Raw genomic sequence first — 27,930 nt, 5'->3', positions numbered from 1 at the left:
ACGTGACTAGCAGGCTATGCTAAGATTACAGATACTATATATAAATAAAAATCGAGCATTTCATATTTCGGACTTATGGCCAACTTTTTGGGTCAAATACTCTTATGTGCGACGCTCGCGCTGCCACCTTGTCGTCTAACATCGTCTGGCATTCCTCGAGAAACCAGTCGTTACGTCGCTTTTCGCCATAAGCACAATGACATCTTAGACCACATAGTGCCAGCGAGTGGCGTAGTGCAGGGGTATACAGGAATTAGGAAGAACCTAATTATGACATACTGGAATGGAGGGATATGATCGGATAAGACGTTATAGGGCTGACAGCTATGCTATTCTACTACCCTAGGAAGGGTGACACCTTCCCGAAACGGCGAGTATACTAATGGCACGCCTGCCTTCCGTTCTACTTATGCCGTGGTGGGTCTCTAGATACGTTCGAAGCGCGTCACACACATCAAAGTCGGTGGATGTAGGCTCAGATGATACATTCCTGACTAGCGCTGATCTGGTTCAGCACCCTATCCCCCTGAAAGATAGCAGTACAGTCCTCGCATGGCCTCACTGCTTGCATAGATAACCATGAGACTGTAATCAACGATTAGATAGCGGCGATAGCGGAGATAGCACCCTAGAGTTGGAACCCAATAGCATAAATAAAGGGGGTAGTACAGGAGGAAAAGTTGATGTCTTTGCAAAAGTAGCAAGTTGGCGCGTTCACCGCCAGCGAAGAAAGGTAGCCCCCCGAATTTAGTCGCGCAACCCAAAAAGGCAAGCTCGCCAAAATTGGGGGCACTGTCCAAGAAGGAAAGCCCTTCGAAAACGGGGGCGCAGCCCAAGAAGTTGTCTTCTCCGTAGTCTAGCATTCCAGCAAACAACGAGCTGTACTCATTCTACAACTTGCGGTTGAATGTCCACCTCGACATTAAAAAGCTAGCGGTGAGCCTTCACTTTACCGTCATAGCTGCCGAGGTTGATAGGCAAGAGCTTCTGAAGCGATACGAGATCGCCAAAGCTTAGACCATGGTCGCTAAGGCTATAGCCATGCCAAGGCAGACGCGCACACCGCCTTCCAAGCGCAAAGTAGCAACGCCCGACTACGTGCCGAAACTAGCAGTAACGAGGCAGCGGACCGACCGCGCTTCTACCAGGAAGCAGACGTAAGAGGCCCCGGGTTGTGTAATCGGAACCGAGGACGACTTGCGAATAGCTACGCGGAAACCGCTTACCCATGAACCAAGGGAGGTGGCAGTCTCAAAGCCAAATCCGAAGCAGACCCGCAAGGGTGACGCGTTGGTAGTGAAGCTAACAGGTCAAATGTCGTACGCTGATCTATTCCATAAGGAGAAGTCTGACCCCACGCTATAGGAGCTTAGGACCCATGTGGTGAAGACCCGTCGTGCCCAGACGGGCAGATTGCTCTTCGAGATCAAAAAGACTGTGACGTTCTAGAGCTCAAAGTACAAGGGATTGGTGGAAAGGTCCTTGAGCGATTCGGGACAGGCTCTGCCTGGTTCCTTCCAACGTACTATTGTCGAGTGTAAAAAATCTCGACGAGGTTACGATCTGAAAAATACTCCGAGGGACCAACTCAAAGTTGAGGTGGGGCATCAGACATCAGATAGCGAAAGGCATACGGTGATATGCAAGACGCAACTATTAATACGTCAGAGGCCAGATCTCCAACGAAATGCTGGCGTCTGGCAAAATTAAGGTAGTTTGATCCGTGTGGGCACTCACGACCAAGCAGCGCGTGGAGTGCTTTTTCAAGTGCAAAGGTTTCGACCAGCGGGCGAGGAAGTGCAAAGCCCCCGATCGGTCTAAGTTGTGTAGGCGATGTGGTAAAGAGGGCCGTTTCATGAATGAGTGCACCAAACCACCCAGATGCTTGCTCTGCACAGCAGAAGTAGGCAATAAGTACGCAGCAAATGGGCCATTGTATCGGACCTTTAAGCGGGCAGTATAACGATAATGGTGCAGGTTACAAAGATTATTCTCAATCACTGCGACATGGCACAGCAGTCGCTCTTGCAACCGGCAGCCGACACGAGGTCGCAAACCCCTGCCGTGTCTCTCGGGGCAACGGTAACTGAGTAACGGACAAGGGTCGGATTGCTGCAATTGCTTTCATGGACAGATACCCCATTCAAGAGGTTTTATCGACTGACCAAGACGGGTACGTGATTGTTGTGACCGATGGCGTCTACATCTACAGCTGCTACGCTCGGCCCAAGTGAACGCGAAGCTTACTAGAAGTTTTGTCCAAGCTGGTTTTGAATCTGGCAAACGTGGGTTCCGTCAGTACCTTTTTTAGCGGGGTACAACAATCGATCATCGATATCACCTTTTACACGTTGCGCATTGACCACCAAGCAAGACGGTACAAGATTGGATGACGGATACCACTATCGCGAGGGTGGAGGTTGGAGGTGGAAACTTGAAGCCTTTGATAATGGCCTATTCGTTGAGGAATTCAGCGTAGAAAATAAACGCTCGAACCTGAGTGCCAATGAGCTGACCAACGTCCCAATACGAGCATGTGACGTAACTATTCCTAGGACCGGGCAGCCAACGAACGGACACCGTACGGTATACTGGTGGAACGAGACCATCGGTATTTTCCGCTCCAGATGCCACAGAGCGACGAGGCGTATGCCGAGGGCTGAACCGATACGGATGTCGAAGCGCGTCGGGTTGAGCTTAGAGCGGCCAGGTTGGCGCAATGTTAAAAACCGATGTTTGCGTCACGATAGGTTTTATCGTCGATCATGTATGAGAAGCGTCTTTCATCAATTGAAATTTGAACGACTTGCGATGTGATCTATTGCGGTGATCTTCAAGTGTACCGTTATAGGAGGTTATGTCGGATATTTTGTATGACCACATTTTAAAGGCAGCGAAATCGATAATTCGAGTGCCGTTGTTTATTCGTAAGTCGGTTTGCGAAAAAATAAAAAGAAGTAGCCCTAATTGTAAATCATAAGGAACAACGCTCGTGAATAGGACACTACATGAACCGTTGCTTTTCAAGAGATGGCACTTTTCTAGTGGTAAAATCAAAATTTCTCACTTATCTATGTGTTACCTACCTAAAAACCAACCACTAATTACATTTTATTTGTGGAACAGCTACTCTGCCATGCTTAATTTTCTGAACTTTTGTCTAATTTTGAAAAAAAACAAACTTTTCCTATACCTCTCCATAGCATCTTACGACACCGTACGAGAGCCAGGAGCTGAATATGTTTGCGACATTTCAATTCGAAGAAATTAAATTTCGCAACATAAGCCCGATAAATAAATAAAATGTCCAAAAAATATTAAACAATGTTTATCAACTACTTATTGGCTCAGGTGTCAAACGTTATGTTGCGTTTAGCGATAAACACAAACGATTTTGAGATGCATGAGAGAGTAATGTTGCTGCGCTGAGTAAATTTATTGTCGCGCAAAATTGGACTGTTACCTTACTTAATTTAGTGGCAACGGTCCATTACCGATCCTGCGCCGAACGAATTATGGTCCTCCAGGACCGTCGGTCCTGGGCTGCCGTTCTCCAATCCCCACGAACACCAGCTGAACGTGCATCGTCTTCGACAGCACACACCCACCGGGTGCGGGGTCTGCCTCGGAGTCTACGGCCTCTTCCTGGTTCTCTGCTGAAAATAGTTTTGGCTACTCTTTCGTCGGGCATTCTGGTCACGTGTCCAGCCCACCGCAGCCTGCCACATTGCACTACCTTCACTATATCAGCATATTTGTATACTTGGTACAGCTCGTGATTCATGCGTCTGCGCCACACTGCATTTTCCATTTTGCCACCAAGTATAGATCGCAGAATTTTACGCTCAAAAACCCCAAGCACTCGCCGATCAGCTTCCTTTAGCGTCCATGATTTGTGTCCGTAAAAGGCCACCGGGAGGATTAGTGTTCTGTAGAGCGCCAGTTTTGTGCGAATTTGCAAACTACGGGACTTCAGCTGGCTACGTAATCCGTAGAAAACCCGATTCGCGGCTGCAGCTCGTCGTTTCACTTCGCGGCTTACATCGTTGTCACATGTCACGAGTGTACCAAGGTATATAAATTCCTCCACTACTTCATATCGTTCCCCATCTAACTCCAACTCGGCACCAACACCACTTGAGCTTCCACGTTCCCTACCAGCAACCATGTACTTCGTTTTGGCGGTATTAATGGTAAGTCCCAATCTCGCAGCTTCCCTTTTAAAGGGCCTGAAGGCCTCTTCCACTGCTCTACGGTTGATTCCGATGATATCGACGTCATCCGCAAAACCAAGAAGCATGTGAGATTTCGTGATGATAGTTCCATTTCTTTCCACGTTTGCTCTTCGTAATGCACTTTCCAAGGCAATGTTGAATAGCAGGTTAGAGAGTGCATCCCCTTGCTTCAGTCCATCCAACGTCACGAAAGCAGCTTGGGTCTCACCCGCTATTCTAACGCATGATTTGGACCCGTCCACCGTCGCACGAATCAGCGTAACTAGATTCGTCGGAAAACCATGTTCTAGCATTATCTGCCACAGCTCATTTCGTTTAACTGAATCGTACGCCGCTTTAAAGTCCACAAACAGATGGTGTGTCTGCAACTTGTACTCCCGGAACTTGTCTAGCAACTGGCGCAGGGTAAACATCTGATCCGTCGTGGAGCGACCCTCACGAAAACCTGCTTGGTACTCGCCGACGAAGGACTCCGCAAACGGTCTCAGTCTGCAGAACAGGATACGGGAAAGCACCTTGTAGGCAGAATTGAGCAATGTAATTCCTCGATAGTTTTTACACTCCATTCGATGTCCCTTTTTGAACATTGGGCAAATGAGGCCATCCAACCACTCCTCCGGCATTTGTTCTTCCTCCCAGATCCTGACAATGATCCGGTGGATTGCTTCGTACATCCGCTCGCTCCTCGTTTTTAGAAGTTCAGCCGGGATACCGTCCTTCCCAGCAGCCTTACCGTTTTTCAGCTCACTGATTGCCTTCTTAACCTCCTCCTGTGTTGGTGGCTCCACAGCTTGACCATCGCTTTCAATTTCTATCCTGTCCCTGCTGATCTCCGCATTTACCTCTCCATTCAATAGTGTCTGAAAGTGCTCCTTCCACCTTGGCTGCTACCGCCATTTTGTCGGTAAACAGGTTGCCAGCACTATTATTGCACATCACAGGCATGGCAAAATTCCTGCATCTCACCGTTTTATAGAAACTCCGTGTGTCGTTGCTGGCGTATCGCTCCTCTGCGCCGGCGAGTACGTGCTCCTCGTACTCGCGTTTCTTTAGACGATGAATTTTCCGCAGCTCTAGTCTCTCTGTATCTCTCTCTGTTTTGACGCGTTGCCGCAGTGAGCATGCGACTCCTGGCCTGGTTCTTTTCGTCTCTCACTCTCTGGCTTTCGGCATCAAACCAGCTGTTACGCTGTCTTCCACGCGTCGTGCCTACCACCTCTCACGCTGCTATTTGGATGGCACCATGGATGTTCCTCCACAGCCCATTTATATCTCCTTCTTCTACCTGCTGTTCTGCGATTCGCTGGTCAAGCTCCTGGCGTACTCCACTGCTACGCCGTCTGCCGTTAACCGCTAGATGTTGAAACGCAGCGTCCTCTCAGTGCGAGCTTTCGCCGTGTTCGACAGCCTTGCGCGAATCTTATTCACTACGAGATAGTGGTCAGAGTCGATATTTGGTCCACGAAAAGACCGTACATCGATAACGTCCGAAAAGTGTCGACCGTCAATCAAGACATGATCGATCTGAGAGCTAGAGTCTCCAATTGGATGCCTCCAGGTATGTTTCCGAATATTCAAACGTGGAAAGTAGGTGCTACAGATGGCCATCCCTCTGGCCGCGGCAAAATTTATGAGCCCCAGACCGTTATCATTGGTCGACAGATGCAGGCTATATCTTCCAATAACTGGACGAAAGAATTCCTCCCTAGCGATCTGCGCGTTTGCATCTCCGATGATGATTTTCACGTCGTGTTTTGGGCGCTCTCCATATGTCTTCTCAAGCTTGTCGTAAAACTCGTCTTTAGCATCATCGGATTTATCGTTTGTCGGTGCGTATAAGTTGATTAGGCTATAGTTGAAGAATTTGCCCTTAATCCTCAACACGCATATACGGTCATCTACGGGCCTCCACCGAATAACTCGTTGCTTTTGTTTTCCCAACACTACGAAACCGACTCCATGTTCTGCTTTCTTATCGCCACTGTAGTCGATGTGGTACTTGAAAGAAGTGCCTGCAATAGGGTCTACTGCACGGAACTCCCTTTCTCCGGAATTTGGCCACTTCCTGAATAGCAGCGATCTCCACTCCGAGTTGATGCAGCTCTCGAGCAAGCAAGCCAGCCCGTGCCGGTTCATGGAGAGTTCGGACATTCCAGGTACCAAGTTTCCAATCGTTATCCCTTAATCGTTTCCTTGTCCCTTGCCGTGTCCTATACCGATTGTTCCGTCCTGAATTTCTTTGTTCGTTGTTCGTGGTAATTGAGTTTTCGGTATACTACCTCACCGGGGTCGCGATACCTACATCCCGCTGATGGGTCTGCCATCTTAGGTATAGCTTAGGGGATACAGCATTTCATATTCAGCCGCCCGTTACGAGACAGACGCTGTGTGAGCCGCCCCTCACCTGGAGAACAGGCGCTGTAGTTCGCACCTCCTAGCTTAGCTGCTTCAGTAAGTACATGAAGCATTTCCGGGTAAGGCCATCGACCGTCATCATTTGACTTAGATCTGCGTGGAGGCGCCAGGTGGGAGCTTGAGAGAGCCAGAGCTATGTTTGACGCTCCTTCCAGGTAACTCTCTCCATTTCATACCCAAAATGGACTGTTACTAATATGTACAATATGCGTTACAAAGTAACGACATCTGTTGTATTCAACAGGGAAACAGCGATAATTTCAAGCATACTCTCACGCATGGCGCATGATGAAACTTCTGTTATTTATTGTCAGAAACTAGAGGCGGTATCCTATTGAGTGGGATTCTTGTATAGTAGAAATGTATTTTCTGATCCCATTCAATAGGACAGGTAATTTAGGTAAAAAACCGTTTAGTTGGTTTCGAGGTACAATGCTGGTTTAACAAGCCAGTCGTCATATGTTCGAATCTCGGCTATGCGGTGCTGCTAGATAGAGTTCGTAGGATTGATGCACTAGCCCGTAACTGTCCCGTACGCTAATAGCCGTGATGTCTGTCGATAAAGAAGGGTCAAGTCTTAAGAAAGACGGTGAAGCCCAAGGCTTTGCTTTTTAATTTGGGTAATTTAAAGTGACTGTGAAGCCATTTCAAAAGTCTTACGACGAAAATAAACTATGGTTTCTTCAACAATATTGTAGATAATAATTAACTATACAATTGCCCCATGTACCATTTCTTCAGATGCTGTTTCACAGAGGCGCTGTTGTCAAATTAGCAAATACTGAACAAAAACAGCAAATTAAGCCTGTTGCAGGTTTATCATTCAATGTTTATTCTACTATTTTTTTTAATCTCATTCGAATAGGTCATAAACGATAATATGTAAACTGCGTAAATAAATAATCTATAACTATGAGTGAAACGAGTGAAATGAGGTTGGCATACAAATTCACAATTTGTTTTTCAATAAATTTTTTTAGATATCAATAAAACATTTGAATATGGAAAAGGCCCCAAGTGCAGGTAAAAATGTGCATCCAAAAGCATAATATGGCTCGTTATTGTATTGGTTTAATTGAGCATTTTTATATGTTCGAAATATAAATAATTGGAGTTCTCTTTTTTTTTTAAATTTACAACTTTAAGCTATGCTTTGTCCCGCAAATGTCACACCAGATGGTAACTTCATTGCAACTATGTTAAATAATGTTTCTCTCTTGCCTGGAGCTATATTTATAATATATGTAGTCTTTGCCGAAAAACGCTCGGTAGCATCACTGGCTGTGCAACTACAATTTCAATCCGTCTAAACCACAGATTTAATTTTGCCGTTGGCTGTCAATATCATTTCAAATTGAATTTAATTCCTAATAATTTAATCACTCTGCATTTCATTAATTCATTCCTATTGCACGACAGGGCGGCGTAAACAAAATGCACTCGACTGCTCGCTTCGAAGTATGCATGCTGCCGCTACCGGCGGAGGCGTTGGCGACGTGGGCGATGTTTAGAGCCCCTCACCCGTGCTCTCCCGGTGTTTTTCTAGTTTCCCGTTGACGCATTCAGCAACGGTGGGGTTTGTCAACGACCTGTTCGACGCGTTGTGATCTGTTGGTGCGACAATAACCCGGAGTCCCGACGGGAGAATATACACCGTGAATAAACCGGAAAATGGTCCCACACACCCATCGCTGTAGCGGATGGCCAAGTGTTGATTTCAATTTCATTCGAATCAACATCAAAAATGTATTACACGGGGTGATAGTCGTTTGTTCGTGCGTGTCATCGGCTTAGCGGTTGAAAAAGCACACGCGGAGGTTTGAACGCAAGATGGGGCGGTGATTCCAAAACAGGAGGACCAGGAATAGGAACAACAACAGCAACAGAAGTGTATAATGAACATGATTATTGGAAAAAAATTTCTACCGATTTGTTGTGAGGATATTGTGACGCACTGGTTGAAATTTCTGCTGCCAGCCCACATCTCAATGGCTAGATGATTGTGAGCACTGTTGTTCTCGTTTCATGTCAACCATTTCGATCAGAACGCTCTAAATTCGAAAATGATGAACAGGTTGTCAGTGAAAAATCGACTTTTTATCAGATTGTGAAAAATGATGGGACCTATGGCGGAGCAGTGGGCATTGCATGGCATATATGCAGGTTGGTTATTTATTGGAATACATTGGACGATACGATGCAAATGACATTTGTTTAAAAATTATATTACACAATTAGTTTTTGTTTTTTTTAATGACTGCCACAAGTTATTTAAAACTTCCTATGGAGGAAGTATATGATGTCGTGTAGAAACGAAAAATTGGATGAATTAGAAAAATGTAAAGCAAGATCAGATGGGGCTGTGCAAATGGTAAAGGAAGTAATTAAACATAATTTTTTTACAGTATCTCCCCAGCGGAAAATTACGGAAGGGTCATCGAAGCAACACTTACCTACTAGATTTGTAATTCGTTCCTTTTTAGGGGAATTGTGTATAATGTGCCCCCCCCCTAAGAATAAATGGATATATCTCTGTTATGCTTCCCCAAATTAACGTTACAACTACGAGTATATGTTGGTATTTGAGCTGAAAATGCCCCACCTGCGGTAATTTGAGTATTCCTACCAGTGACAGATCAGCTCTATTTTGTAGAATGTAAAACTATTTCCGTTGTTTTCAAAAAATTGTATTTTTATATAAAATAAACCTAGTTTTAGTCTTGTGGTGCACTTTTTCTTTTTTGCAAGGAGCACATGATACTGCAGCTATGGCATTTCGCACCGCGTAGTTGAATAACCTGGAATTTGGACGTTGGTAATAAATTGTTCCCACCACGGTTACTCTACAATACTAATTGAATTAAATAATTGCAATTGAAACTCGAGTTTCATACCGTAATTTTTGGCAGGGATGTCTTTTTGAAGTTCACTTCACGCAATCGAATAGCAACAACCGGTTATTTACAGATTTTGACAAGAAAATAGCTTATGGAAACGACGCCAAAAGTTACATCGGAAGCTACTCAAAAACAAATTTATTTTTTTTTTTGTTTTTACAGCATGTGGCAACTGTCATACTTGCATAGTAGGCTAGTTCCATCAAATACTATGGTTTCAGGGTGGTTTTGCATTTTAATTTCGCTTGTTTAGGGAAAACGAAGGGTGGGTACATTGGCCAGGGGGACACGTTATACACATTTCCCCTACCAAGCTAAGAGCTCCGCGACTTGAAACCGAATGTGAACATAATTTTTCTCCCTGATCCCTATGATTTGCCGATATTGCCTTAGCCTTAAACCATAACAGCTTAGTAAAAAGAAATCACTATAACATTTATATAATCGTGCGACATTTGTTTAGACTCCACCATCATCTGCGCAACTAAGATATTTTTAGACACATATCGTGCCGTTTCCTTACCTATCGTACTCAACTACCGACCGAGAAGTTTAATCGGTTGCTGTTAAAATATGGTCCTGCCATGACTTGACTATAACTACTTTCGAAAATTACAGTTGATAATATTTCTTAAAACTACTTACTAAAACTTATATGGCATGAATTATCAAACTCGGTCGCGGTGACCTTACGTAAATATTGATACAATCCTAACAACATTAACCTGTACCGTAACAAATAATTGACTGTGGTAAGACTTAAACTCACAACTCTCGATAGCCGGTTGAGTGCGTTTTCAATTACACCATCGCACCGCCATCATACACCAATTTGATCGTTCTTCACACATTTAGCAAAGCAAAGCAAAGCAAAGCCTAGGTGCTACATTCCGTTATCGAAACTTGACCTTCTGTTTTTTTATACGACAGACTTCGCAGCCAGCTGTTAGAGTGCAGGACAATTGCAGGGCCAGTTGCTACGATCCTATTGACCCTAACAGCCTCTCCCAGTCGAGATTCGAACATAAGACGACTGGCTTATTAGGCCAGTGTCATACCTCGGAGCCAATTGGGAGGCGAAATTTTACCCAGCTCTTTTACACACATTTACCCAGCACTTAATATGGTTTGAGCGACTGAATCAAGACCAAAAATTGAAACGACCTTAAAATGTTACCGAGTGAATGTTCGTTTTCCTATACTAGTAGAGTAAAGAATAATGCTCATAGTTATATACAGTTCTAAATACTATACTTTACATATCCCTTTGAAACGAACCAGCTAACAAACAAGTTCGCAGTATATCGAAAGCATATAACCAAGTCGTGCTTATCAACTGTTTGAAAGAAATCATTTGCATGCTTGTTTACGTTGGTTTCATCATATTAAGCTGTTTTTGTAGTATTAAAAAACAATCTGTAAAAATGCAGATCTTGCTAAAAAAATTGTAACGGTCTTCAAGAAATTCAATCTACAATTAAATTGAGATTTTACTATTTTTACTGCAATTTTTACCTCGCTAGTGAATACAAATAGATAATAATAATATTTAAAAGCTATTTTTGTTACCTTCTTAATGTAATAAATTTTCGAATTACACACAGTACTTATGTTACTTTACCGGTTTTTACACGTTCACCTCCCTCCCCCCTTTTTATTTATTTCATATTTTTATGGATTGCTATCATTTTAGTATCTTCACACGGTACCTACCGGAAAAATGTTCAAACATCCTAATTCTCGTTTTCCATAGCTCCCCGCCATGAGCGCCAGTGCGCATGAGCTTCGCTACAAGAATCACACCTGCCAAATGTTTGAAGCATACTGAAAAAGCTACGTAACGGATGGTAACGTTCAGGACATTATTACAGTTTAGACAGAAGGATAACAGTTTTCATGGCGCTGTAGTATACTTTTATAGCAACTTGAGCTTTTATAGGGATAAATATTTTAGAATATATTTGTAGCGAATGATTCGGTGGTATCGACGAAAAAGAATTCTGCTCGAAAGCTTTCGAGCAACTTGTATTCTATTCTTTCACACCATATATCTCTACATTTTTGTATTTATATAAACTGCGAACGAAGATCAGGTTTTATGTTTTTAACAAAATTTAACATTTGAAGATTGAAGAATAGCACAATTATATAATTAGTTGAGAAACTACAAGACAAAGGCATGCTCACCTTCATAATATAATTCTATCTATCTATTAGTGGCCCGGTCTTATTAAAAAATGATGGCGTCTCAACAGTTGGTTGTGTGGGTGGCATTTGCTATAACTTCCCCTCATTCGCCTTGGCAACCTGTTGCTAGCCATAACGTGAGAGCAAAATGGTTGGAAGCACTGATGGTACATCTATCTACTCTCAAAACAGTTGATGTATTTTCACGGAGCTGAAATCTCAAAAAAAATGTCTATTGTCAATAAATGAATGCGAAAACTTGATATCATGCGAGAAGCAGTTGATTACTGAAATTTTTCTGCAATATTGAAATACCTCAGAGTAACCGCTGCTGACTGCTATCTCTCTCGCTATCAAATAAAAGGAAAAATGTAAATTGAAGGAATTTACACCTAGCAGCGATCAATATTATCTACGCAAAACGTGATATCTTCAAACTGCGAATTAAACAAACTACGCAAAAACTAAAAACATTTCGAGAAAAAACTAGGCTTCAGCGCTAGTGAACTGAATCAAACACTACTAAATCAATAGTACTTCCATTCAAAAATAAATATGAATTTAGTTACAACAACAATCCTTCAAATTTTTAAACAATAAAATCCTATGTAAAACATAAAAGTAAACATAATCAACGGTAGTCGTCGCTATGGGTCTTTGTGGAGTTGAAGGCAATGAGAGAAGGATCATCGACTAGATTTATACACACTTCGAAAAAATATGTAAATTTACGTCTTTTGACATGCACATAAATGAAACATCATAAATCATATTTAACGTAATTTAACGTGTTATTTTACGCTATAAAATATCTTAGTGTATGGCTTAGGCTTATTTATTACATTTGCCATGATGCAAAAATATATCTTTAAATACGATATTGACTATTTAAGTTTTATTTAATGTAAATATATAAATATATATATGTATATAAAATTTTTGCTACGTGTTCATTATTTTAAATGCAATTTAAGTTTACGTCGAATGTGAGATTCATTTTTTCATTCTGTGAGGGTCGCAAAACTTCCTTGTGAAATTTCGTCAAGTGCTATAAAAATGAAACTTATTGAGTGAGAAAAAATGATCTCAAAAGTAAACTGGAATGCCATAAACGAGTTAACGAGTTACATCGTAAATAGCCGAATACTGGTTAGGCTCTACAAAAAAATCCTAAGCACATTTACAGAACTAATTACCGGCTCCTGTCTGAACTAAGACCATGACATTCTCATGAAGACAGGCATGCTCCATTAGGATACCTGTCGCTTCTGTGAACTTGAGAGTGAGACATCGGAGCACCTACTCTGCGAAGGTCGAATCCTGGAATCTTTCGATATTCGCCATGAAAAATCTTAACTTTATACGAACAGGGATAGGTATATGTACTTTTTGACATGGTCATCGACTCGCCAATCAATGATAAGCTGCAAGTTTGCAATAATACTAAGGTGGAGCATACCATAATAGATCTTTCAAAATGCTTACAGTGTTTCGGTCTCCTAAAAGAAGAACAAAAATACATCAATAAATGAAATTTTGAAATGATTTTTAGTATCGTGCCACTCATTGCATTAGATTACGTATCAATGGAACCCATTAACCCCTCTAAGGTTTACATCATTTTTAGCGCCGCAAAATTCACTAAAATGGCCATAACTTTTTTATTTTCCAATATTTTTTCACCAAATTTGGGAATTTTGCCGAAAATATTTTCTATTTTCATAATAGCTATAGATAATGGCCATATGCCATATGGTCCCGGAGTTATTCCGGAGTTCGTTGGGGGACCGAGATATGGCTTTTTTAGATAAAGTTGCCAAATATCTAAAATTTGTTTGAAATCTGTTGATTTTTGAAAACATATCATCGACTGTGGACATATCAGTAACTTTGCCACAGTTATGAGCCATGGTGCGCGCCATCCGGATCCGGGGGGACACTATGAATCCAGAACCAGTTCCCGTAACGGGTCATTTCAGCATGAGTAAAGCATGTCGTGTCGCATATCAGAAAACATCAGCATTCGATAAAATAGCGATTGGCGATCATCTCATGTCTCTCAGAGGCCATATGGCCGATTCCAGAACCCGGATAAGTTCCTCCGAAATCCGTTCCGTGCTTGAATCAGAAAAGAATCCCTCCCCGGACCCGGTTTATTGTTTACTAGCTGACCCGACAAACCTCGTATTGCCACAAAATAAACTATGTTGTACATTAATCGTGAATCTCGAATGACCTTTGTCACAATCTCGAATTTTGCAAGTTTCTGAGGAGTTCATGGGTGTTTTAATATACAAATTTTGCTCACAGTAAAGTAGAAAACAACTCCCTCCATCGCTCAGCCTGATAGAATAAAGCGGATAGCATTTAAATATTCGCAATCATTACAAACCATTTCGCCGAATACCATTTCGCGAAAAACCTTACGCGGGATGTACCATTTCACGGAAAATCTTTTCGTAGAAAGTACCATTTCGCAGGGGTGACCCAACTGAAGGAAAGTAATAGAGGTCAGTAGATCTAGGAAAATAAATAAACCTAGATTGAGGTGATCTCTACGGGGGGCTGCCCCCCGCAGAGGCCGGTGCTTCCGACGGCAGGTCGGCGGCAACACTCGCGGCCTCTGGCCGACTCGCGCTAAATTATCTAATGTTACTATTGATAGTTTTTGGTGGTCTTGTTATTGATTAATGTTTTGTGAGTCTAAAATTTATCGAGTTTGATTAGTTTTTGAGTTACGCAAACATTTCTGTTTTATTTGTATGCAAGTCCTCATCCCCCTACCACAGGGGTGAGGGGTCTCAAACCATCATTAAAAAAATTCCTGTCTCCAAAACCCCCCACATGTCAAATTTTGTTCCATTTGCTTGATTAGTTCTCGAGTTATGAGGAAATTTGTATTTCATTTCTATGCGAGCCCCCCCCCCCTCATAAAAAGGTAAGGGGTCCTAATTCATCTTAAAAAAATGCATGCCTTCAAAAACACCCACATGCCAGATATGGTACCATTTGATTAATTAGTTCTCGATAGGAGCCCCCCCTCCTAAAGTAGGGAGAGGTTTGATTTCACCATAGAAAAAAATCTTGTCTCCAAAAACACCCACATGTCAAATTTGGTTCCATTTGCTTGATTGATTCTCGAGGAAATTTGTATTTCATTTGTGTGGAAGCCCCCGCCTTAAAAGGGAGAGGGGTCATTATTCCCCTCCTATAGAGGGGAAGGATCTCAATTCACCATAGAAAAAAACTTGCCTACCAAAACACCCACATGTTAAATTTGGTTCCATTCCCTTGATTAGTTCTGGAGTTATGAGGAAATTTATTTTTCTTTTGTATGGGAGCCCCCCCTCCTAAAAATGTAAGGGATCCTAAATCATCATAGAAAAAAATCATGCCTCCAAAAATACCCACATGCCAAATATGGTTCCATTTGACTAATTAGTTCTCGAGTTATGAGGAAATTTGAATTTCATTTGTATAGGAGCCCCCCCTCCTAAAGTGGGGAGAGGTTTCAATTTACCATAGAAAAAATTCTTGCTTCCAAAAACACCCACATGTCAAATTTTGTTCCATTTGCTTGATTGGTTCTCGAGTTATGAAGAAATTTGTATTTCATGTATATGGAAGCCCCCCTTTTAAAAGGGAGAGGGGTCATAATTCCCCTCCTAAAGTGGGGAGAGGTTTCAATTCACCATAAAATCAGAGGGGTTATGTACAAGACACGACCGCATATATAGGTGACGCAGGACTACGTAAGTCTCTTTGTAGTGATAGTAGCAACATATAGAGTAAGGAGGGGTAAAAGTACGATGCGGGTAAAAGTGCGATTCAATGATTTATCAGTGCGGATTCCGAGTAAATTGACTACATTGGCATGGATGGGTGAGTACTTTGACAGCTTAAATCCATCATAAACATTTGTTGTTTACGAATCATAGTTGCTGAGTTATGGGTAAAAATTATTTTAGAACGGTTTTGATGTAATATTTCGTTGTACGGCAAATACGATATCAACAGGAGGATATTACTTATTCACAAATTGTAGCAGCGTTTTACATCACTCAGATATCTCCCTTGAAATTGCGGTGAGAAGAATTTACAAAATATATGTTACTTTTCCATAATTTAATCAAACCCCGTCAAGCGCCTAGCGGGGCAAAAGTTCGATTTATTGACGGGGTAAAAGTTCGATTCATGGATCGAGAATCTAACTCATTTTACTGACGGGACGACGACACTATGCAAGTCCTGTTCGTCCGTCAGCGTTATAGCCGCGATTCTCAACGGGGTTGTTCGGGAAAAGGTTTCGTTTCTATCATGGAGCGAAAAAATTCGTTTGTTTCAAACGAAATTTTTATAACAACCTAAAAATATTTTTGTTTCGAAACGAAATTCTATTTGAATCAAGAAAATAACAGTTTTGAATTAAAAGTAAAGTATTGTCAAATTGAGTTTTCGATGTAAATATTTTCATTTTAATCATACATATCAGTTTGAAACGAAATGAAATTTCTGTTTGCGCGTAAGAAAACCATAAATGTGGTTGAAACTACATTTTTACCTTTGTTATAGAGTAAGGATGCGATTTAATGATTTATCGGTGCAGATTCGAGTAAATTGACTACATTGGTATTAATGGGTGACTACTTTGACTGCTTGAATCTAACGTAACGTTTGGTTGCTTACGAAGCATAGTTGCTGAGTTATGTGCAAATGTTATTTTAGGGCGGTTTTGATGTAATATTTTGTTATACGGGTAATACGATATCAACAGGAGGATATTACTTGCTGAAAATTTGTAGCACTGTTTTACATCACTCGCATATCTGTTTTGAAAATACGGTGAAAAGAGTTTACAAAATATATTTCGCTTTTCCATAATTTAATCAAATCCCGTCAAGCGCCTAGCGGAGTAAAGGTGCGATTCACGGACGGGGCAAAAATGTATAGCTTATATACAGCTTTTGGCACTATATTACAGATACTAGAAATGGAAGATCTGCAGAAAACTGTGCTCTACAGATGTTGGTCGAAGGAAAACAATGTTTTTCCGCTGATGAAACATAAAACAAACGTTTGGGAAAGTTTCGATCTGTGTAAATTGAGAATATTCCTTACCGAAACATACCGCAGATTGACGATAATATGGTTTTGTTAGCTAGGGGGATTAGGGGCATAATGAGCACCCTAACTTGTTGACTGATTTAAGCACCCAAAATGACAGAATTTTTAAAGTGTCGTCATTACAAAACATACATTCACTATCGATAATTAAAGGCATACTGTTAACAAATTGAAAAATAATTGACATGATGACGAAAATTGCAATTTAAACTAATGTTTCAAAAACTAAAAATCGGTCAGTGTGTGGGGCACAATGAGCACCCCCTGGGGCATAATGAGCACCGTTATAAACACATGCTCGAAGGGTGTATATAAGAACAACAATCACACACACATACACACACACTCACACACATGCATATACACATACATAAACACATACATACACATATACACATACACACCCATACATACACAAACATCAAACGTGTCAAAACGCCGATAAAACTATTGACCGCAAGCCGCTTAAAGGCAATTAATCCGCGGAGGTTGCCTCTGGAGCACACAAGGAAAGTTTCGGATGACGCTTAAGCTAGCTGTGTTTTAGTGTTGAAGATATATGCTTTTCCGTTTCCCTCTACCAGCTGGTATACGAGGGTTCTGATTTCACGGGTAGTAATACCGTAGCATTGAACCTCCATATACAAAATATGGACCACCAGCTCTTGTCCAGTAGCGGGAGCGGAAACAGTTTTGAAGCAATCAATTTGGTCCACCTCCTGCCCAGAGATTGCCCTTTCGTTTGGCCTCACATACCGAGCTAACGTCTGCCGCAGAATGCTGTGGTACTTGACGACTTGTTTTGTGAGTATTCCGTCTCGCCTTAGAGTGGTCAAGGCCACTTGCAAGGCCTTTTTTGACCAATTATGTCTTCCGGATTCTCTTGGCATATTCATACCATCACTGTAAACAAGCATTGACGCGATAAACAAAGAAACTGACAGGTTAGTTAATGTGACATAGTGCTCGTTTCATCTCACCTAAGGGTGCCCATTTCGCCCCCAGTCAAGTAGTTAAAGTAAAAATGGGTTTTTACACTATTTATAGTATAAAATCAAAACTTCAATGATGGTGAAATTTGAGATACAATGTATACATCATGTTGCAGTGTGCACTTTATAGTTTAAGATATTTAAATGATCGTAAAACCTTATTTGGTAGTGCACCAAAATTATAACTTTTTCAGCGTCTGAGAACCAAGTTGAGTTTTTTAATATAACTCCGTGTTTTAAAAGTAGAGATCACTCATTTTTTGATAAATAGATACTGTAGTACCTACAGCAGTGTTCTGCATGCCATATGATGTTACAAAATGCGTACTTTCGTAGAAAAGAGGGGTGCCCATTTCGCCCCGTGTGCTCATTATGCCCCTAATCCTCCTACTGCTGTGCTAATTTCATGGATTCGAGCTTCGCACTTTTGCCCCGCGGTAATCGAACTTTTACCCCGCTAGTGGGGTAAAAGTGCGAATCGGCACTGGTTCAGAAGAATGAAGAATTTATTTTCAATAACACAATTATTCCAGATCATTTATAGTTGAATGTAAAGACATTGAGTAGCTGCATCACTATAAAATATATTTTGTCGTTGTTCTTCTTTATATCTCGCGAAAATTGATGACAACTTCAAACATCGCACTTATGCCCCGCCCTACTCTATACATGCTACATGCGTTGTATGTAACATTTAGCAAAGTCGTAACATTGCATACGTTCAATTCTCAAAAGATTGTGCATTTGAAAACAACTTAACAAAATCAAGAACACAAACTATTGCTTTCCTGCCACCTTACTGAAATTGTTTTTATTACCCATGGTTCCCCACGTTGAAGGGATTTTACCAATTCAATCCTATTTTATCAACAACACTACACTTCTAATGAAACGGCAAGCATACGTATTCATAGAGAGTCGTATTATAACCGAACACTACAGCTGTAGCACATTTTTCCAACACAGATATCAAATTCGCCTAGGTTTAATCGTTTCGCAGTAAAGAATTTGCGATCTATTGAGACAGCGAACTTGTGTCATTTTTTCTGGCACACTTCCCAAACACAGACTTCAAATTGGACTAGGTTTAATCGCGTTCGTAAGAAATCTGTTGGCACGAGGGGGCTTTGTCACTCTTTCTGGCGTACTTCCCAAGCAAGGACATCAAAATGGTTTAGGTTTAACCGCGGTGTTATGAAATCTTATTGAAATGAGGAAACTTTGTCACTTGTTTTGGCTTACTTCCCAAGCACAGATATCAAATTGGTATAGGTTTAGATCATCGCAAAGAATCTTCCAACCAATCACGAAGGGAGAATTCCGGTAAAACATAGGTTCGTTATTTTCAATTTTTCAATAGTTCAACATCAAGAATTCATACTTTTCTTCATTTAGGTAAATTCTTAGAAGCTTTTCCGATCGATTGGTGTAAGAATATTGAAAATCGATCGGAAACCCGCTGAGCTATTAGTGCTCAAAACCTTTCATTTTTCGTGACGCTCGCATTTTTCGATTTTTTGGAATGACACCCTATCTCAAAACTTGCCGTAAGACGTAGTCCTACGTCAAAAAAATTCTTGTCTCTAAAACATCCACATGTCAAATTTGGTTCCATTTGCTTGATAAGTTTTCGAGTTATGAGGAAATTTGTATTTCATTTGTATGGGAGCTCCGCTCTTAAAAGGAAGAGAGGTCATTATTCCCCTCCTAAAGAGGAGAGGGATCCCAATTCACCATAGAAAAAGTAGTTTTCGATTCTATAAGGAACATACGGACAGACAGACAGACAGACAGAAATCCTTTTTATAGGTATAGATTTTTTCTTCTTATTCTTATTCTTATTAATATCATCACAGCCACAATAAAGGATTCATAGAAATACATCAAATTATTTTCTTGTCAGTATTAACATTTGCAAAATATCAAAAATATATCGCAAATGTTTAATCGGCCAGGCCAACTGTGAAATATTGCCGCAAAGACGATTATACGAATTGAATCTTGTGTGAATAAGTTATTCATGCATAGATGCATTTCTAAATCAATAGGGGATGAAGAAACGGGGACGTCTCGTACCAACCGTCTCTGAGTAATTTTAACTTTGTTTTCGTTGGGAGTATCTATGCTAATAATGGTAAAGTGATACTCCGGACCCTCGGGGATGAACTTATGGCATTTACTCCAAAAGCCCGGCTGCTGTTGGCCAAGGTTATAGCGCCTTATTTCGCTCTCTAAAATAGATCAAATACACCAACCACCAAACTACCAAAGACATGGCATATATCAATTAATTTGTTAAACAACAAAATGAAGCAATAATAAAGTAAATAAATTTACGTGCATGTAGTTGCATAAAACAACCTTAAAATAATGTAGTTATAAAACGATCTCACCAGTACTTCTGTTTCATTAGAACGGCAGATTCAAGTCGAATGATTAACCTGGACCTAAAGTTCACCATGCTATTAGCTAAGTTTGATGGTCCCGTCTTTCGAATCGGTGTAGAAAGTGGTGCTGATAACTTGTTTGATGTTCAGGAACCACCGTTGGAAATATTTTGAAGTAAGGTTGAAACGGGTTGCGCTTGTGCGGTGATTTTTTTCGGAAGAATTTCAGCTAGGCGATCCACCCATTACCGTGATGAGACTGTGGGTTGCCAAATATCAGGAGAACGCTGCCATTCTAGGGGCTCCGAACCACCGGAATTTCATGAAACAGGTCTTGGTTATGGTATTTTTCAACAGTACCATTCGTAATATTTCGAAGACGTCTCCACTTGTGAGCATTTCAAATTAAAATTAAAACACTTGATCTCTCAATGGCTATCCGAAACAAAACACTTGAAAATAATAGTTTCCACTTCTAATTTACTTGAATTTTATCAAAAAAAAAAGATCTTTTATAGGTATAGATTTTTTCATGTTTAAAACTCAATTAAACTTTAATTAATTTAATTAAACTTTAAATTAAATTAAACTTCATCATGCTTCCTAGTTTCAGGAGATACAATTTCTCAAACATAGTACCTACTAAAATAAATACGCCCTTTTTAAAACTGATTCTTGAGCCTAAATGGTGCTAAATTCTTTGGAAGATGCATGTTTCCTCTTATCAAAAACGTAAGTGACGTTTAGAGTAAATAGTTCAAGTTTTCTCATTTACCTCTTTCACATGAAACTGCTAAAATTTGAAAATTACAGAAATGTGTTTTGTTCCGCCTTCAGAAAAACGTGAATACCTCAGCGAGATTTGAACATACGTCCATACTTTCTTCGGCAAAGTTGTTCGTCATAAAATTTTCCATCTATACAGTAAGTATATGTACGTTGCTCTGAGACACTGTTCGATACCCTGTTTTGACGCTTATTCAAATGAAATTTCGAAAATTTTAAATTTTTGCAAAATTCAATATGGCTCCAGACATGCCACCATAACATTTTATGAATGTATCAGATCCCAATGATTGTGAAAAAAATAGTTAAGTACCTTTTTCACCTACTTTAACATTTCTAAAAATATTTTTCTAAATTTACTCCTGAAAAATGGCATTTTTTCATAAAACTCAAATGTGCGACCCCTAAATCGCGGCAACCAATGTTGACGTCATATAAAAGTTTTGTTATGACACCCTAAGCTATCATTTGAGGGGTGAGCCCCCGGGTTTTCTGACATAGTGCTATTTTGGGACACTCTAGTGTACAGGTTTTATTAAAAGTCCATGGAATAAATATAGGAACCGAGCAGGTAGAGGAACCAAATCACTTGAGCTTTCAGTATTAATATATCGTAAATGTCAGTATTTAAGCCGCTTATTGAAAGTTCTTGAACAAGGGTTTTCGTATGCCTCATATTTTATAAACCACTGGGAATTGTACTTCCTTTTTCCGTGGACGACGAATTAAGATTCTCTGCCTCCGGAAGTTTCTTCATTAGGATTTGTTCTCGTTTAAGAGATGACATGATAACTTCTCTTTGCGTTCTTAAATATTGTTTTTTTTTAATGATCCTTAATTATGCCGAAAGGAATTGATTACCATTGATTATGGAAAGATTTTCTTCAAATCATATAATTTTTAAATGTAGCTTTCAAGTATTAATTTTTATCGGGTTTTTACCGGTTTTACCGGTATTGCATTTATCAATACCGAAAAACTTTCGGTTTTCGAAATAACCCCCGGTATTGGCATCTCTAGTAACAAGTCATCTTACAGAGATTGAACACAACTACAAGCAAAATTACTGGTTCCTAACTATGCCGGCTAAAAGACTAAACTTTGATGTGAAGTAATTCGATTTCCGTTGGCCACTGCTCGTGATAATTTGGCAAATCTAAAAAATTTGTATGTAGATATAAGGTGTGACAACTGAATGTCTTATGCCCATGGATGTATCGAGTTTTTCTTTTTCAAGTAGCAGTACTGTTATTAGAAAATTTGTTTTAATTTGATGCTCAAAAAAAGTTTTTTCGATTTGGGCTTGTACTTTCAAGCAACTATGAATTTTAAACAGTCGATCAATAATATAATTAGACAGTTTTCAACAAACTCATAATCTATTGACATTCAGCAGATACAGTAGAAAACAAGTGAAGACTACACCTGTGGGCGCAGAAAAATCTTCGGATATATTTATTAGGTATAATTTTCGAATGATGATTTTTATGTTATCCGTAAACAAATCGTTTGTGCCACTGAATGCTGCAGTGTTCATAAAAGCACCAAGGCACAGCTTCTTTGGAATCAAAACAACCGGTAATTCCAATTGAACAGATTTATTGGCAGTTGCCAATCAAATCCACTAGAATGGAGACTTCAGTTTATAAAACGGAGCTCGAGTTGTTATTGGTTACAGTTGTAGCCGATGCAAACTTTCCCAGTTTGTCAATAATCTCCTGCCCATTCCACTGAGTCGCTATCTGCTCGCTCCGTTAAATGCAAAATAAGTCCATGATCATGGTGGGCATCAGCTGCAGTAGCAACACCACCCACAGTTTCCGCCATACCATGTCTTCTGACAGGCTGACTGGCCACGTTCAGGCACCCCATGAAATAAACAGGAAAACGAATAAATATAATGATTACCATTGACGATGAGCAAAACAAATTTTCTGCTGCTAGTCGTCATCGTTGTTTCCGATATCGTTGTCCCAGTTGGGATCCGTTGGAAACGGTTCTGCTGGTGGAAAAAGAAATTAAAATCACTGAGGACATTAAAATTGGAAATTATTTCATTGGAATTTTATGTACATTCGATTTTGTTTCTGTCCGTGCTCTGGCGAAGTTGGATATATATCGTCTGAATGAAAACATTTTTGCAAGAATTTTCTGAAAGTGGATACTTGCTGCAGAAGAAAGATAATTAAATGAATTCACATAGCAGTGTAACACTAGTGTTCATATCGGAAATTCGTGGTAGTTTGCAGCTTCCCGCTGTAAAACTTTCAATGCAATGTCATCTATGACTGTACTCGAAGCCATTCATTTGTGCAAGCATGCTTAATAAAAGTATCTAGCAATCTGGCTATTGAAAGCATTCCGAGCGTTGTTAGTGGCAGGACTGGACCGACGGAGGGGACCAAGCGTAGGGTGAGTGAAAGCGATTCGCCAGAAGATATTAAATTTGCCATACCAAATGAATCACAGTGCTGGCTGGCGGGCAACAGAGAGACGGTGTGGCTGTCATCACTCAAAACGATACAATTCGAATACTCGTCGACTTTCAGCCGTCATCCTGAACTCTCGGAGGACACTTGTGCTCAACTATATCAAAAGCATAATGATGAAACCCGGACGATTCATTTGAAATGGACGCCTGTGCACACAGTCGAGGAAATAGGCAAGGCGCACCGTCACTAGCGACAGTTCCGGAACACTTGTTTATTGACATGTTGCGCGGAGAATTTGCCCATTTTACCGCAGCAGTTATGCTGGCAATGGGTATACAGAAAGGAAAAGGAAAAACTAATTTATATTGGATGCTGATACTCCATGATTTCTATCCAATCATTGATGCAATTTTGTCGAGTCCGGCCTGGCTTGGGTTGGATTAAACAGTGAGAAAAAATATGGTGTACACGAGTTAACCACAATGTTGAAGATATGAAATGTTTCAAGCTTTACGACAAAATAGAACGGCTTGTAGTTACATTTTGTTCCATATGCGGGCAAATTGCCGTCTAACATCGTTATCACGATGGTCATTATTGTGCATTATCATTAGAGCACTAATGTGAACTGTAAAATTTTGTTGAAAGATTAGGTCCTTTCAAAACTGCAAAGTAAATTAACCATCGAATGGTATTAATAAAGGCAGATCGTTAGGTAGATTCCGTGCTTAGCCGAATCATCAAGATTGCACAAAGAACCAATACATTTATCTGCACAGGCAATTGTCTGAAATCAAGCTTGTCATTTTGATGCTACCCAAAACTGTTCCATTCTGTCTGCTTCCTTATTTTTGAGCTGCACCCGTCGGGTACGAAAATTGATTCACAGCAGCCGTGTACGCATGAGTGGAAAAGAACTTGAAAAAAAAACTGTTACAAAACTAATATAGGATTGATACAGAACTACCAAGTAACAATTCTAAAGCCGCTTGGTTTTACTTGAATTTAATAAACGTTTTATAGCGGTATTAATATTTACCCTTAGTTTTATTATGGTATTACGCCAAAGTCAAAACATACTTATAGCTTGCTATAAAACCATAATAAAACTGCTAATAAATTAAGTTCATTGTGGCTGTTTACATTACCACAATGAAAATGTTTGGCTGCACCACGTGTATTATAAACTTACCATATGTGTGACGCAGCAATACAATATGGCGCACTGATCAAAATTGACAGTTGCTTATAACAGTTGCTTGTTAAACCGCAATAAATCTGCTATTAAAACGGTAACACTCTGACCAATCAGATTTATTGTTGTTATTATGAAGAATACCCCGAAATCAATTTTTTATGCGAGGCAATAATGCCATAATCTAGTATTTGGTTTTAGCTCGCAAACAAAACTTCAAAAAAGCAAAGCAAACACTTGCTGAGACAAATGAAAATCAAACGCTGTTGAAACTCGGTTAAATGCACGTTGCAGACCAGTGATGGCGCTATTAGCACTGTAGTTGGTGCGACGAAAAGGCAGGTAAAGCAAAGGAATCCTCCGCAACCCTCCTAATGGTGCGTTCAGATTAATCTGGTGAAGAATGTCGGGGCAATCGATGTTGGAAGTCAGGATATCGGAAACTACCATGGCGCGCGCTGTTTCTCGGCGTACTTCAAGGGTGTCTAATCGGAAGAGCTGGCAGCTATCCTCGTATTGTGTATTCCTCGTGGGCTGTCTCCAAGGCAGCATTCGAAGCGCGTAGCGTACGAATCGGCGCTGCATGCTTTCGATGCGTTGAATGGCATTTTTTTTAGTGAGGAATCCATACAGCAGAGCAATATTCTAATGACGACCGAACAAGCGACCCGTAAAGCATTACTAAGCACTCGATACTGCGGAAGTCACGAGTCATTCGCATAATTAAGCCTAACTGCCTAGAGACTTTGGCAACAATGTGCGATATATACTGTTTGAAGGTTAGTTTAACATCCAATAACACACCGAGATCTTTGACATGGTCGACTCGTTGAACTGGAATTCCGTTGAGAATATAGTCGAAACGTAACGGCTGATTTTTCCTCGTGAGCATAGAGCATAGAGCACTTAATTGGGTTGAGCAGCATATGATTCACTTTGCATCAATTAGCAAACATATCAAGTTGTTTTTGAAGAAATAGCGTGTCGGTAGTGCTATGGATCCTATTGAATAGCTTCAAATCATCCACAAAAGCGAGTCTTGGTCATTTTAGTGAGCGGATTATGTCTTTGAAATACAGAACGAACACTAGTGGACGTAGATGACTACCTTGCGCAATCCCGGAAGTAGCGGGGAACGAATCAGAGATCTCGTCACAAATTTTTACGCTCAGGGTTCGTCCAGTTAAGTAAGATTCTAGCCAGCCTTACAGATTTCCACTAAAACCGTCCCAATCCAATTTAGCGACTGCGATGCGGCGATTGACCTTGTCGAAGGCTGCGGACAGGTCTGTATATACCACATCTGTTTGGGATCATCCAATAAAGCTGTCCGTCACATAGCTTGTAAAACAAAGTAGATTTGTGGTACAGGACAGTTTAGGGATAAAACCGTGTTTCTCGTCTGCAATGGTTTGTCGGCAATGCGAAAATATTGGTTTAATAACGATCAGCTCGAATAGTTTTGACGGTAGTTGTCGACATTCGCTCGATCGCCCTTTTTGCGAACAGGGAACATAAATGCCCGTTTCCAAGCTATCTTCCGGTGGAAAGTGATAGGCGAAACAAATGAGTGAGAGGTTGAAGCAAGCCAGAGATGCACTTTTTAATCAGCGTGGCCGGAATCCCATCCGGACCCGGAGAGCACGAATGCTTCAGTTTGACAGCAGCTGCCAGAATCATATAGTTATCGATGTCAATAGAAGCGAAGTACTGTCCAACACGAGGAACATAGTTTGCGGCATCCGAGATTTGTGCAGAAGTGAGCACTTCGTTGCAAAACACGCTAGAGAATTTCGATGCAAACATACTGCATATAGCAGCGGCACTATCAGCTCTATCGCCACCAAATTCCATACTGGAAGGCATACCTGACACCTTTCGTTGTTCGTGAACAAAATTCCAGAACATTTTAGAATCTGACTTTGAGCTTCTCTCCATTTGTCGCCTGTAGTTCGAGTAGCAACGTCGCCTGAGAGCTTTGTATTCATAGTTAATACGTCGATAATATTCACGAAGCAATAGTGCACCACTAACAGAAAGGCTTCTAAAGACAGTTTTGTTATTTGCTTTCAAACGTCGAAGTTCCTTTGTCTGCCATGGAAGATATTTCTTCGAACGTCTTTGAACTTGTGGAACATAACGGTCAATCAATCCGTTAATGATTAATGAGAACTCGTTGACTGCCGAGTCGATACTATTGGGATTTAAGGCGCCCACCCAGTCAATGTTGTGTAGTTCGCTAACTAAACCCTCATGGTCAGCTTGGCGAAAGTTGAAACGAATACGAATAGGTTTTTCAGAGTACACAACTCTGTGACGGTTAGCTATCGACAGAACAAGGGCTGGGTGATGTGGAACCAGCTTAACGAGTGGCGCAGGTGCATACGTCAGCTTGGAAGCAGTGTCGCTAGCGCTGACGAAACAGAGATCGAGACAACGTCCATTTTCAATTACGTTGCTATTAATTTGCTGCAAGGTTGCCGTGTTGTATCCATCGAGAAGATCCAAAGCCGAGGTATGTAAGATAGAGTGATCTAGATCAGGATATTAAAAACCATCTCGGGAAGGGCGCCCCTGAATACTCGGCAAATTGAAATCTCCAATAATAACAATCTCATCAGACGGTTTAGCTCTAGCAGTGATTGTTTGTCACGAACTCGATCCGGTGGAAAATAAATAACACAAATAAATAATTTGCGATCGGCTAGCTGTACGGATAGCCAAATTTGCTCGAGGATGTTCCATGCAGCTTCATTGATAATGTAGGCTTTCATATTGCGACGAACAGCGATAAGCGTACCTCCACCAGTCTGCTCCATGCTGTTGTTGGGGCCGCGATCACAACGGAAGCCGTCGTACTCAGCTCCATCTATCCAGAATCCATCTATTATATCAATGCGCATTATAAAATTTAATGCGCATATGCTGCAAACCAACAGAGACTGCTTGGTCGCTATAAACCAAATCGATCAGAATGATCAGACAGTAAAAATTTAACTTTTCTGCGCATGGCTGTGTTTTAAGGTTAACAAAGCTGGCGGACTGATTTAGCTTTTTATCAGAACAAGCTGTCTGCTTTATAGCTTTGTAGCGAAAAGTTATATTAAATTACGGCAGCAGCTGTCAAGCAGCGAAAAGCATAATCGGTTTTATTGCTCCTTTCTGCAGAGTGCGATAAGACTATTCATGTTTATAACCTGATTCCTAAAGAGTTTATAAGAACCTTCTAAAGAGTGGGCCACTTGGTCAGAGTTTTATACATCTATTCAGCAAGTTTTGA

This window comes from Sabethes cyaneus, chromosome 2 (genome assembly GCF_943734655.1).
Source record: "Sabethes cyaneus chromosome 2, idSabCyanKW18_F2, whole genome shotgun sequence".
Classification (NCBI taxonomy): Eukaryota; Metazoa; Arthropoda; class Insecta; order Diptera; family Culicidae; genus Sabethes; species Sabethes cyaneus.
The sequence above is the reverse complement of the archived record's forward strand: the minus strand, read 5'-3'. Positions refer to the sequence as shown.